The 14979-nt window shown below is 37.1% G+C and overlaps 1 protein-coding gene across 1 annotated transcript in view; it reads left to right on the top strand.

The window, feature by feature from the left end:
- DCTD (dCMP deaminase) overlaps nucleotides 1–14979 on the top strand; it is a 44337-nt gene that overhangs the window by 3999 nt on the left and 25359 nt on the right. The window lies entirely within an intron of this gene.

Here is a 14979-nt window from a genome sequence, read left to right as displayed (position 1 = left end):
AAATAGCAAAGCCAGTCAGAAATCTCTCTCTTTTTAGCCATCAGCAGCTAGTGAAGGAAAATCCTATTAAAATATTTGACTCTCTTGACCTACCTACGCCTCAAGTTCCACAGGGGTCCAATAGATGGAGAAACAGGAGGATCTCTGCACCTGGGGCTCTGCTGTACACAAGTGGGCCCTTGGCAGATTCGAAGGGCAGTACAGACAGATCCAAGGACACTGAGTTTGCCTGAAGAGAACCAGAATGACACAGACATTCAGAAATGATGAAAGAAAGTTCACTGTGACTCCTTGCTCTACTTCAGTACCATTGGAAATGCTGAGCAAAGGGAGAAAGTAACCTCTTGGTCAGAATTCTTCTCAGATGGGAAGCTTTAAAAATCAGCTGATGCCAGCTCTTCCATAGGGGTAAAATAACAGGTAGGGATGCAGAGGAATGTGGAGAAAGTAAATCGCTATTATATGTGGTATGCATATATCTTGTGCTATTCCATAATGGTAAACTGCACCCTATCAAAGGATGACTTTTGCCCCTTGGCTTCTCCAGGATTGAACAAGTAAACAATATGAGATGAGTAAGGAGCCATCACACTCGAAGGCCTTGAATGCCAGGTTAGAGTTTGGACCTTATTTAGTAGGTAACAGAACTATTCAAGAAAGTTTATAAGATCACAGATAAGGAGTGTGAAGAAAAAAACCTTAAGAGTCTATCGAATACAGCCCCCTGCCTTGCTTTTACAAAGCTTCACAAAAAAGATAAGTGACTTGTCTGTGATCATTCAGGTGTTAAGTGACTCACCTGCTATTTTGGGTGGTACAGTGGTTAGAGCACCAGATCAGAAAGACCTGAGTTCAGATGTGGCCTCACCCTTTTCTAGCTGTGTGATCAAATCACTTATAACTCTTTGCCTCAGTTTCCTCATCTGTCAAATTACCTGGAGAAGCAAATAGCAGACCGGTCCAGTATCTTTGCCAAGAAAACTCCAAATGAACCAGTCAGGACAGACTGAATAACAAAAACAACTAGTTCCATACCCACCATTTTCCTTAGTAGTATCTGCTTCTTAGATTCCTTCCATTCGTTGCTCCTAATTCCACCTCCTGGGGCCAAGAAGAACCTAATCCTTCTACTTGACAGTCTCGAAGATGTATGAAATTAGCTATCCCCATCCTTAATAGTCTTTTCTTCTTCAAACTATCCTTCTGATGACATGACTTTGAGTTTCCTTACTCTCCTCAGTCACTTTCCTTTTAATATTTTTCATCTTGTCAATGTTCTTCTAAAATGGCTGATATGGTCCATCTAGGCCCAAGCATAGTATGTCTATTGATCACATAAAAAGGATTTAAGTACTTACTAAGTGTAAGCTTTGTGTATATATAAGTACTGAAGACAGAATATAAAACTAAAGCAATCTCTAGTCTCAAGGAACTTAATGTTCTAATGGGAAAGAAAAGAATGTATGTGTCTGAGTATATTCAACATAAACATAAAGTGAATAGGAAGATTTAAAATAAAAAATAAAACATAAAATAATAAAACAATAGAAGATAAAATATATGAAAAATAGTTTTGGAGAGATGGTCCTAGGATTGAGTTTGGAAAGATGTTAAGAAGAAGATACTTGAGTTGCATCTTTTTAGATTTAAATTTATTTTTAACATTCTTTTCTTATTTTTGAATTTTGAGTTTCAGATTTTCTCTCTTTCTCTCTCTCTCTCTTTCTTTCTCTCTCCCTCTGTCTCTCCAGCCTTTTCCCAGATAGGCAATGTATTATCAAATATATATGTGAAACCTATCGTAAAGGAAGGGCAGCTAGGTGGCACAATGGATAGAGCTTAGAATCAGGAGACTAATCTTCATGAAGTCAAATTTGCTTCAGACACTACTTTTTGATCCTGGGCAAGTCACTTAACTTTGTTTTCCTCAGTTTCCTCAAGTGAGCCAGAGAAGGAAATGGCAAACTACATCTCTTTGCCAAGAAAACCCCAAATGGGAGGTCATGAAGAGTCAGACATGACTAAAAAACAATTAAACAACAACAATCTTTTTTTATATCCTGATGATTTTATCTTTTTGAATTATTTTAGTATTTTATTTTCTATCAATTACAAGTAAAACGATTTTTTTAACATTAATTCATAAAATTTTAAGTTAAAAATTCTTTTTCTCTCCCTACCTCATTTCATTGAGAAAGGCAAGTAATTTAATATAGGTTATATATAACAACAATCTTTTTTTAAAAAAATCAGTAGTTTTTATTTTTCTAAATATATACAAAGATAATTTGCAACATTCACCTTTGTAGAGCTTTGTGTGCCAAATTTTTCTCCCTCTCTTCTTACTTCCTCCCTCCCCTAGACAGCAAGCACTTCAATAGAGATTAAACATGTGCAATTCTTTTAAACATTTCCATATTCATCATGTGCAAGAAAAATTGGATCAAAAGGGAAAAAAATGAGAGAAAAAACAAACAGCAGCAACAAAAAGTGAAAATACTATGCTTTGATTCACATTTAGTCTCCATAGTTCTCTGTGGATTTTCTCTTTCCATCACAAGTCTACTGGATTTGCCTTGAATCACTTCATTCTTAAGAAGAGCCAAAGCCATCACAGTTGATCATCACATATCTTGGATAACAACAAATCCTAAAAGAAGATAGGACCTTTTTGAGGTGAACCTAAGGGAGGAATGTATTCTATACATGAGAGATGGGCCTCGCAAAGGCACAGAGATGAAAAAATAAATATGAAATGGGAAGTCATTTGGCTGGTTGACAGTGTGAGAGGGAGAGTCATATCTAATGAGTTTGGAAAAACAGGTAGGGAAATGCTTAAAAAATTAAAAAGAAGTTTTTCTCTTGTTCCCTAGAATTGATGGAGTAGAGACATCACATGGTCAGTTCTACACTTAAGGAAAATTACTACTCTTGCCCTGTATGACTGTACTTTTGTTGTGCCCTAAAATTATCTTTGCTTTTTTAGTTGTCATCATCACATATCTATAGTTCACTAACCTTCTGGGGTCCTTTTTACAGGAACTGTTGTCTAGTCACATCTCTTCCATACTATGCAGTTGATTTTTTTGAACCCAAGATCAAGGATTTTTAAAAAAACATTTATCCCTATTAGATTTCATCTTATTACATTTGGTCCACAGTTGTAGCCTTTTAAGATCATTCTGAATCCCAATTCTGTCACTCAGTGGGTTTGCTACCTCTCCAAGCTACCTTTCATTTCTAACTTTAGCTAACTATGCCATATCTATCTTTCTCTAAGTCATTAACAAAAATGTTAAGGCCAAAAGACCAAGAATAGATCTGGGGGGTAGGGGGAGTACTCCACTAGAGGCTTCCCTCTCAGGTGACATTGATCCATTTAATCACTCTTCTTCCCATTTGGTCATTCAGTCAGCTCCAAATCCACCTACCTAACCTACCTGTCTCTTCCACGGGGGATGCATGAGAAACTTTGTCGATATCCAGGTATATCATAGAGCGTGTACAACGGTCCTTTGATCTGCCAGGCTCATAACCCATCCACTACGAAAATGTGATTAGTCTGGCATTGACTTGCTCTTAATGAACCCATGCTGACTTATAATGATCTCTGCTTCCCTCCCCGAGTTCTCACAAACTACCACTTTAACAATGCATTCTGGAATTGTGCCAGAAATTGTCATCAAGCTCACTGGCCTTTTGTTTGAAGACTTGTGTTTCTTGGAAATCTCACAGTGCTTATCTACCTCCAATTCTAGGCTATCTCTCCCATTTGCAGGATAGTAGAAGTAGTAATAATAATAATAATTAATAATGATTCTAGCTAGCATTTATATAATATCTAGGTAGTATAGTAGGTGGAGCACTGGACCTGGAGTTAGGAAGCTCTGAATTCAAATCTGGCCTCAGACATTTGCTTAGCTGTGTGATCCTGTACAAGTCACTTAATCCCTGTTTGCCTCAGTTTCCTTATCTGTAAAATGGACTAGACAAGAAAATGGCAAACCGCTTGTTCTTTTTGTCAAGAAAACTCACAAATTACAGCAGTGTGTGTGTATATCTCATTTAAAGATCTGCAAAGCACTTTATGTATATTGACTTGCTTAATCCTAACAACAATGATGTGAAGTAAACATTATTTTCATCTTCACTTTATAGATGGTAAACTGAGATTTACCTTGTTGCTTGTCCAAGCTCACACGGCTAGTAAGTATCTGAGCCAGAATTGGAACTCGGGTATAACCTGTGCCACGTCAAAGGTCATTGCTATCCTAGGATTCTAAAACTGGAACAGGTCCTTTAAAGGCTATGTATATAATTCCTTTATTTTAATACTCATTATATAATAAAAACAATAACAATAATATTACAGGTTTTCCCAAAAGTCTTATTGCCATTGTAAGCTTTTAGGCTTAAATAAGAGCCAGTAATAGCTAGCATGAGCTTGCTTTTATATGATGTTTTAAGGTTTGCAAAAACACTTTACATTTGTTATTTCGTTTTACAGATGAGAAAACAAAGGAGAAGTAAGCTATCCAAGATCACATGGGTAGTATATGGCAGAGGGTATCAAATCTGTTTTTCCCATTGTGTAGTCATCCCTTTGTAAGGTTTTTTAGATAATAGGAATATAGTTATTTTGATCCTAATTAATCTGCCAGTCACTGCCGTACAACTTGGAACTCACTGAGGGTAGACATAGGAAAGATCTCTATAGAATATGGCCAGTATTTTTAAACTATATCAATTTTTTGTTTAGAGGAATTTGCTTGCTAATGGACTAGTTTAACAGCTCTGGCTAGCAGTGAAAAAGATAGAAATTATAATGGCATAAAGTAGCCTTCTTCACTTAATTCTAATTATGGTAAGCAAAAAAAATATTAAAAATTATGTAAAGATTTTGTCTTAATTTGAGGGTTTTTTTTTAAGTTCTTGATGTTAGAGAAAAAGAAGGGAAGAGATTAGTACTGTGTATTTACACACACAAACTGTATATAATATAGACTTGTCCCCTATGTACATTTTAGAATAAAAAGGTCACTGTTTAAAAATTCTGGGTCAAAATATGTGCATACCAAAGTCATTATTTATTCATCAAGCAGATAGAATCTTGCCTGGAGGTAGTTTATTCATTCCTGTGCATGAACCCTGCTTTGGGATTCTTTGGAATGGCAGGAAGACCTCAGTCCTAATTCCCTCTTGGGCCTCTGGCATGCCAATGGCAGTTAAGTAGCAATTGTTACCAAATAGAAAGGAGATTTTGTGTGTCACGGGCACCTGTCCACCTGCTCATATCCCATTGGTTACTGAGTAACTCCACCAGTGGGACCCTCTGCCTTCTTCAATCACAATGAGCCTGGGGCAGACTGGTAGCAGTCACCCAGAAGCTAAAGCTTTGCATCCCATTAGTGGTCCTCTAGTCTCCTGGACTGCCGATACCTTCCCAATCTTGAAAATAGCTGATTTTGTCTATATTAAGACACTGCCTTTGTACATGTTGACAACGTGCTTTGTGAGCAGTACTTATGAGCTGTCTTCTCTAGAAAGAGTAGAAGAGAAAATACAAATAGAGGCATCTGTCTGACTCCACAGTTTTTCGGTGTTTTGTAAAGTTGGTTTTTTGTGGGGTGTTGGGGTTTTTTTTTTCCTAGTTGTTGAGTTTTGAGGCAGTGATTGACTGTTATTTTTCCACATCTGTGTAACTCTTCTAGGCTTTCAAAGCTCTCTTCTGTCACTTATTAATTATTCAATTTCTATCTAGTGACTTAGAATCTGCAGTTTTCTCTAGCTATTGATGTGCTGCTATAAAAGTGTAAGAGTGTATTAAATGGCTTTTTAAAAACACTTAGGATTTCTTCATAATACACATAAAGATATGTTAAAACTTTAAATAATGCTGAATGCAGTGCTACAAATTAGGTTTTTCCCCCTAATGTCTGTTATCTCTAAGAACTTTTAGTTCCCCAAGGAAGCAGGTAGATTGTGGGATCATTGAGCTAAAGCTGGAAGGGACATGAAAGGTCAGATTCAAGGGAACCTGGCTTTATAAACTGCCTCTTTTAGAGAACTTATATTGTAATAATCTGTGCAAGCATTAAAGATGTTGATGAAAACATGAAAAGTGAATGGGTTGGCTTCTAAATAGTTATCTATTGGAGATCACATCTCTACAGCCACAGAAAAAAGAACAGGATCCTACTGGGTCTACTACTATCTGATTTTCAAAGATCTTTTGATTGTAGAATAAAATTCAACCTTGAATACTCCTTAGAGGAGACATCTTTCTAGTGTAACTTTAGTTATTCAAGATTGTGACACATGCTTAGAGACTCCATAGTCTCTTAAGGTCATCATTTACTGTCCATGTGACCATAAGACAGTCCCTAAATCTTTCTGAGCTTTAGGCTTTTGTGAAAAAACTACTTTGCACATCTTAAAATGCTATGCAGAAATGTTGAGTTGTTTCTATCTTTTTTCTTAGTTGCTACTATTAAAATTTTCCATTCTAATGGAATCTATTCTTCTTGGAGATAGCTTGACAATGGATACCTAGAACCTTCGAAATGATACCGCTTCCCATGTAGATTTCCTCAATGCTTTCCCCTCCAGACCCAACCTTTCTTTTGGACTTCTATTATTTTTAGTATCTCTCCTGCTTCTTTGTAATACATCAGATGGCATCCCTACACAGTGGTCCTATCATTGCTTTTGAAAATAATCATTATAAAAATGGTAGCAGGGAAATCATAGACATTAATTAAGCACTTACTTGTGTTAGGTAATCCATAGCAAATATAGTGACATAGCCAACCATCTTTGCCTTTGAGAATTTATGTTCCTTTGTTGGAGGGCAGGGGACAGAGAGGCTATATAGCATCAGTACAAGTAAATACACAAATAAAACAAATGGAGGCTGTTAAAAGGATGTACTAACAACTAAGGTGGGGAGGGTCAAGAAGAGTTTTATCAATCAGGTAGCTCCTTGCCCTGAGATACATAAGGCAAAAGTTTTTCATGGAAGTGATGAGGAAGGAATGCATTCCACATATTAGGAATGGCCTATACAAAATGTGTGGAGGTAAGAGATGGAACATTGCCTTCAAGAGAACCACTGGTAATCCACTTTGGTCAAAATGTAGCATTCGTGAAGGGAAGTAGAATGAAATGAGTCTAGAGAAATCAATTGGAACAAGATGATAGGAAGCTTAAATTATGGGCTGAGGAACCTTTGTTTTATTCTAGAGGTCATGGAAAAGTACTAAGCATTTACAATCTGGAAAATGGTGTGATTTCCTTCCTTCTACCTTGGTAGTACGTTCCTCATCAGTGAATGTATTTGAGAGAGGGAATGTTTTGGAGTGGATTCAAGTTTAGATGTGTATTGGACTAAATTAGCAGTTCTTAAACTGGGATCCATGAACTTATGCACACACATATACAAATATATGCACACATGCAATTGTTTTTCTTTTTGATTCTTATTTTTGGATATTGGGACAAATAATCAAATGAGAAAATATTTGTAAATTGCTTAACACAGTGCCTGGCACACAGTAGGCATTTAATAAATACTTTCCTCTTCCTTCTTTCCCTCCATTTCTCTTTTCTTTCTTTCTCTTTCCCTCCTCTCCTTCTACTTTCCCTCTCTTCCTTGCCTTCTCCCTTCCTTCCCCATCTACACTTTTCAGAACACACAAAATCAGCAGCAGGTCCAAATGTCCAGCATTAAAGGGAGACTGTTTAAAACAACAGCAATATGGAACTATATTGAGCAAAAGCAGGACCCAACCCAAAATGCAGACTTCTCCCTTGTGAAAAAGGAAAGCGTTCTTTTCTCCTGCTGATTTTCTTCCCTACTGGCAAATCTATTATAGCAAAAATTTGGTGAAAACACACCACCACAAAAAAGATTCAATAAAGCACAGGTAAGAAAACATGTTGCTATTAAAAAGAAAAGTCACTCCCATTTCCTTGGGGTTTTCTCTCCCCAGGGGGTAAGGTGATCTTGCAGGTAGGTTCCTGACCCACTTAAGAAAAGGGGCAAAAAGAGAACTTCTTCCAGACTCTTGTTACACTTGGGTACATTTAAATAGATGCTTTCTCAGAGCTCATTAAGCCATCAAGATCATTTCTGATGGCTGTGTAGAAAGTAGTCAATTGTAAACGGGGGCTTTTCAGCTGGTCCTTCTCTTTCTGTCTGATTCGATCTAGGTTGTCACCGTCCCTTTGATGGTTGCACTCTATCCTATCACCATGAAATTGACAATCCTCATCTTCCAAATAAGGAACTGTGGCATCTTGAGTGAAATGGGTAGGAGAAAAGAATCAGATCTGGTTTCCTCGTTTCTATAGAAGGACCTCAAAAGAAAGAAAGCCGGACTGGGGAAAGGCTAAGAAACCTCAAAATTTTGTATGAAGTTCCAAGGAAAGCACATTTTAAAAATGCTGCCAGTGTGTGGCAGTGGTTGTTCGAATTTTATATTTAAATTTTAATCTTTATTTCCCATATTTAGCATATTGTTAAGCATGCATACATGTCATTTTAGTGATTACTTAGCCATTTACTTCACCCCTCTTTGATCACTGACATTTTCCTCACTGCCATGCGTGTGATATATTTCTTTGGCATCCAAAAGGTTAGTCTGGAGAAACTAATTTATCAAGAAGTTAGGAGGCTGATCCTCTTTAAGCTGTGACTTCCTTCGGAACTTGTAAGAGCTTCCTAGTAATTAAGATCAAATTTGTTCTTGCAGTCAGTTGAAATGGAATGCCCTCTGGTTTTGTGAGGCTGATCCATAGATTTGATGATTTACTGTGTCTTTTTTTACTGCAGAATTTAAATTTCAATTAGAGCTTAAAGTACAAGCAAAATGCTTGTTTTAACATATTGTGTCTTTGCATGCGCTGCCTGGTTCCCTTCATTCTCCATCTGCAGGGTAATCTCGGAAGAGCCCAGGCTGACAGCCAGCCTAATTAGAGATTTTTGCACAAAACAACTAGTGTATCTGACGGGGAAAACCTTTGAGGAATTTTTACAGAAAATCTAGCAGATCACCTCTAAATATTGAAGGTGGGGAACGAGTTCATCAAGTTTGTTTATAGATAAATAAAGGCCGCCTGTGGATGCAGCCGTTCATAACCATCCCTCTCTGACTTTATAAAGGAAGTGGGTTTGCCTGAACACATAACTGTTTGTAAACAGTCTCGAGAAAAGAGCATTTAAGTAATGATTTTTGGCTAATTTGCTTTAATGGGGGGATGTGCATTTTAATCTGTGATTACAAGAGTTGAATTATTGGAACCATGCCGGAGAATGGAACTATAAAATGAGAAGTAGAGCAGGGATACACTCTTTTCCCAGCCTGGGAAACCTAGGATGCCCAGCCCAAGGGCTGTCTTCAGAGAACCTGACAGAGCTGTTTCTATTACAAAAAAATAGGGTTTGTTAGCATTTGCATCTCATGGAGATATATTAGAGTATAGAATTCAAACTGGAAAAGACCTCAGAGGTCATTAAAGAAGGGAGTAGCCTTTTATATTACAGAAGAAGAAACTTGAGTCCCAGAGACCGAGTCAGTGCCATGCTATTAACTAAGTAATGGAATCAGGAGTTGACATCATAAACTGTGTCTAAATTCAAATTTTTTTTTTTTTTACTGTTAATAATCATAAAAGTGTCAGTTTCAAGTAAGTACTCCACATTTGTATCCCGGTTTATCTGTTTATCTCTGCATTGCCCCAGATAAAAGAGTTGGCTAAGAAATTAGCAATCTAAATAAGGCTTTGGGGGCACATTCTGTGATTTTGTTTTAAGTACTTTAGAACATTAATTGTTGATATGCAAATGATGTTGCTAATTATAAATGTATTCTATCTATTCATTAAGGTTGATGAGCTTTCTGCTTGGAAATACTTTGTTAGCAGTTGGGGTTCTTATCCAGGCTTTGAAAATAATGAGACTTCAATTCTTTAAATTCTTTAAAATAGTCTGTAAATAAGATATTGTACTAATCCAGTCTGGCCTCCCCCCATTATCGGGCTGAATTAGTGAGGTTTAACTTCATCATGAGGTTTTTTTTTTTTTTTTTCCTGGAGGATCTCTAGTTTACAGGATTTATTTGTGTATAATTTTGAAGTGGAATTCTGAGGCATTATTTGAACCCATGCATAAGAACCAAAATTATTTCTTATTAATTTCTGGATTTATTTATATTGTACTTTGCTTTGATGTCCCTGCAATCTTCTAGTATAAATTTGAATGTAAATATTTAATTAGCTATATTTTAGATATTATTATATGCTATAACCTGCACTTTCCCCCCTTATTTTTCCCCCCAAAAAATCACAGTGACAATACGAATAGTGGGCTTGGCGTTAGCCCAGCTTTCATATCCCAGCTGTACAGTTTTACGAATGTATGACCTTGGGAAAGTCACTTCTTAAGTTCATTTGTAAAAGAGACTCGGAAATATTTATACTCCTTGCCTCCTAGGAGTTGTCATGAGGCTCTTAACAACATTATGATGCAGTAGGAAGTCCTCTAAGGTCCACCTATGATCCTGTGTAGGTCTTACGAAATCCCAGCTCTGCCATTTTACTTGCTAAGAGTGACACTGGGTGGGTTACTTTGCCTCTCTTGGTCCCTTTTTCTTTATTTATAAAATGAGAGGACTGGACGAGCTGGTATTAGTCACTTCTGTTTCCAAGTCTGTGAGTATTTTGCAAATATAGCAACAACCTAAGAGCAGAACTGTTGCTGATCTAGATTATTGCAGGGAATGTTCTCACTTGGAGCTCCTCCCTACACTAATGAAATCATAAGTCTAGACCAAAAAATTATAAAATATATATAAATATATATATAATATAGCATATAATATATGGACTATTGTTATATATTTTTCCTAATAGCATTTGAAAAATTTGAGTTAAAAGAGATCTGTTTTGGGAGCCAAGAAACTTGGGTCCCAATCTCTAACACTACCTATATCATTGTGGACAACTCAACACACAAACATATGTAGGAATGATATCTCTACCTTTCTGTGCCTCAGTTTCTTTATCTTTAGAATGAGGTGGTAGAATAATAGATAATCTTCAAGGTCCAGTGAATCCATTTTTTTTTAAAGTTAGATAAATTAATTATTAGCATTGGGTTAGTGGTTTTTCAAATCTGAGCAAATGTCATTTTTCAACCAACCAAAGAGTTGTTAAATTATTTCAGAAAATGTCAGGGGAAGTTGTAAACAGTGTATGGTGGTGGAAGTCATGGGTTACATTGATGAAAATGAGCCACATCTCATCTCATGAATTTTTCAGACTTTCTAAGATCTGTTTGGTGGCTAAAAGGGATGTAAAACTTTACCATTATTTAACATGTATGGGACTACCTGCCATCTAGGGGAAGGAGTGGAGGGAAGGAGGAGAAAAATTGAAACAGAAGTTTTTGCAAGGGTCAATGTTGAAAAATTACCCATGCATATGTTTTGTATATAAAAAGCTATTTTTTAAAAAAGGGATGTAAAAATATCTGTCTTTCCCATTCTCCTCCCTTATATTCTCCTTTAAGGTAAAAGAATTGGAAACATGGAGGAAATAGGTAAATTGGAAAAACACTAGAAAGGAAAAGGATCTTATGATTTTGTGGAGAGGGAAATAAAGTGTGAGTGTGTGTGTTGTGTATGTGTGTACGTACATGTGTGTGTGCATCAATATGTGTGTATGTATTATATATATATTTATATTTGTTTATTGTCTGCCTATTTATTATAAACTGAAACGGAAAGTCACATGCATGTGGGAACTCCCCATCTATCCTAAGAAGCTCAGCAGTTCAGGGTAAGCCTTGATATTTAAGTTACTAGAAAGTCATAGGGGAGGGGAAAAGGACTAATCCTCTCTGAAGGGGAGTAGGAAGTCGAATTCTTTTTCCTTGGCAACTGCTAGATCATTAGATAGAATGGTCTCCTTATCTCCCAGGGTCCCAGCTGCACAAAACAATTTCTCAGTCTAGTGCAGACTGACTGATGTCTGTCTTGACTCCTAAGGACACACAGGGAATCCCCCTTGAGGTACAAACAAGAAATTATAGCAGCTCAGAGTAGGGCTTTATTCTTGACCTGTTTAGGGCTTCCTGCATACTCTAGATGCAGTATTTGTAGAAAAGATGGCAATTCAAGAAGACAAATTCCAGCTAGCTCAGAATCTCAGAGTTGGAAAAGACCGCAATCATTCCCAGGAATGTAGCCCACCACATCAACTTAGAGACTTTTGTTGATGAGGAACATACTGTTCCCCGCAAGGTAGCCCACTCTGCTTTTGAAAAGCTTTAATACAGAAGTTCTTAACCTAGGGTCCGAGAATTTGGTCATTTAAAAAAATATATTTTGATAACTATATTTCAATATATTTGGTTTCTTTTGCAATCCTATGTATTTTATTTTCTGCATTTAAGAATATTTCATAATATGAACATTTCTGAATTTATTCTGAGAAGGAGTTGGTCCATAGACTTCATTAGACTGCCAGACACAAAAGTGGTTGTTAGGACATTTTCCTTACAAGTATCTAAATCTGCCTGTCTGCATCTTAAATCCATTTGCTCCTACTTTTGCCATTTGGGGCTGAGCAGAAGAAATTTAATCTTTTTTTAGATACTTGAAGGTAGAAATTGTATCCTTCATGGGCCTTTTCTTTTTTAGGCTTAACAACCTTGATCCTACTAACTAATCTTTGCATGGCATCCACACTCTGATCACCCTGCTGTAGATATTCTTCTTTTTTGCCAGCATCCTTCCTCAAAGGCCGTGTCCCATCATAATACTCTATATGTGGTTTGATTAATAAGAAGTAAGAATCTGAGAGCTGGAAGGCATCTTGAATTATAGGTCATCTAGCCCCAATTTTCCTACACCAGAAACTTTTATCCTCCCCCAAGGGAGGACAGTTTAGCTTTTTTTTAACTTCTCCAACAACAGAAGTTGATTTTATTTTTAGACTCTACTCATAGAGCGCTTTCTTAATGTAAAGGTTGCCTATGTGCAATGTTTGCTATATAGGTTGTGTGTGTCCACATGAGTGTTTAGATGTGGCTCCCAGGGAGAGATCTCTCTACTCTGACCACTCTTCTCCAAGGGAGATTTTGATTCTTGCCAGAATTGAAATCGAGATTAATGCTAGAGGTTGGAGACTTTATCTTCAGAGAAAGGTACTGGGCTAGGATTACATCTATCCATCCCCTTGTAATATTATTATAAGGGAAATAATTTTTAGGTTCAAGTTGTGTTCTTGATCACTCTCCTTTTAACTGGTAAGAAGTGCTCAAAGCTATACATTCAGGGCTTGATTCCCTTCCCACCAATGCCAGTTCTACAAAGAACATACATAGCAAATAGCAAACAAATCCATTTATCCAAAGTGATAACAAATAGAAGCCAGAGAAAGTATATAAATGAGCTGTCTCAGTTTCTCCCATTGGGAGTAAGATATCTCAGTTTAACCAAGACAAAGTCCCATATTTCACTCAAGAAAAGTTTCAAGTGTAGCTAAGGGATAGGGACATGATCGAGTTGTTATCTTCTTCCGATAGTTTTTCTTTCCTATTAGGAATCTGAAGAAAATTGACACTCTTTTCTTTCAAAGCTAGAAGCCAGAAAACCAGGATATCTCCCTCCCTCCCTTTCTCTCTCCTTCCCTTTTCTTCCTCCTCCTTCTCCTCTTCCTCCTCCTCCTCCTTCTTCTTCTTTCTCTCTCTCTCTCTCAACCCCCCCTTGCCTCTCTTTATCCTTTCCTCCCCTTTTCCCTTTCTCTTCCCTTTGTTCTCTCTTTCCCTTATCTCTCTCCCTCCCTTACTCCTCTTTTTCTTTTTCTCTTCCTTCTTCCCTTTTTCCTCCTCTTTCTTCTCCCCTTTTTCTTTCTCCCTCTCAGTTTCTCTGCCTCTCTTTCGCCCCCTTACCTTAGAATGCCATTCACCCAGCCTGTATCCAGTTGATAATTGACATTTAATTTGTTAAACACATGTTCTATCTCCTATACTGGGCTATGAGTTCTTTGAGAGAAAAGAATTTTTTTTAGTACTATGAGAAGCAGGACTGGATGGAACCTAAGAGGTTATTCAGTCCAACCTACCAAGAAAACTGAACCTTTATCTCCAGTAACTAGCCTGATACTTTGCCTTTTGAAGTGATCAGAAGGTGTTTGCTGTGGAGGGAAAATTGTTCTAAAGTAGACAGCATTGGCTTTGGAAATCCATTTTAAATTAGTGAATCAGTAAAGTGTTTTATTGAATGCAGGCTATGTGCCCAGCATGGTGTAGCTTTGATCCTGAGGGCAGAAAGCTGGTGTAGGCTTGTGTGTAGGCTTGGAAGAGAAAGACATTTATTTTCATCCTCATCCATTCTGGTGGCTCTGTACCTCCCAATTAGTAGAGGCATAAACTATTTCTCACTGCTCCTTCCTACCCAAATGATAGATACCACAGTGAGCTTAAAATATTGAATATGATAATTGAGCATGAATTTTTAAATTCTGCAATTAAAGGACTTTGTTCAAGACACCATTAATTTTGAATTTAGGTGACTACAGTAAAATTGGAACTCTTTTGACCATTTTTCCTCATTTTAATTTTTCAGCAAATGTAGGATATGAGACTTATTTTACTGTAAGAGGATACTTGTTGTAAGTGGGCAGCTAGGTGACACAGTGGATAGAGTGCTGAGCTTGAAGTCAGAAAGACTCATCTTCCCGAGTTCAAATCTGACCTCAGACACTAGTTATGTGACCCTATTTGCCTCAGTTTCCTCATCTGTCAAATGAGCTGGGGAAGGAAATGACAAACCTCTTCTTTATATTTGCCACAAAACCACAGCTTGTTGTAGTAGATAAACTTTTAGACTTTGAATTAAGAGAGCCTGCACCCCAAATCAGAATTCAGATGCGGCTTCTGCACTTATTAGGTCTGTTACCTTGGGCAAATCCATT

Source organism: Antechinus flavipes, chromosome 6 (genome assembly GCF_016432865.1).
Source record: "Antechinus flavipes isolate AdamAnt ecotype Samford, QLD, Australia chromosome 6, AdamAnt_v2, whole genome shotgun sequence".
NCBI lineage: Eukaryota > Metazoa > Chordata > Mammalia > Dasyuromorphia > Dasyuridae > Antechinus > Antechinus flavipes.
This window is presented reverse-complemented; position numbering and strand designations above follow the sequence as displayed.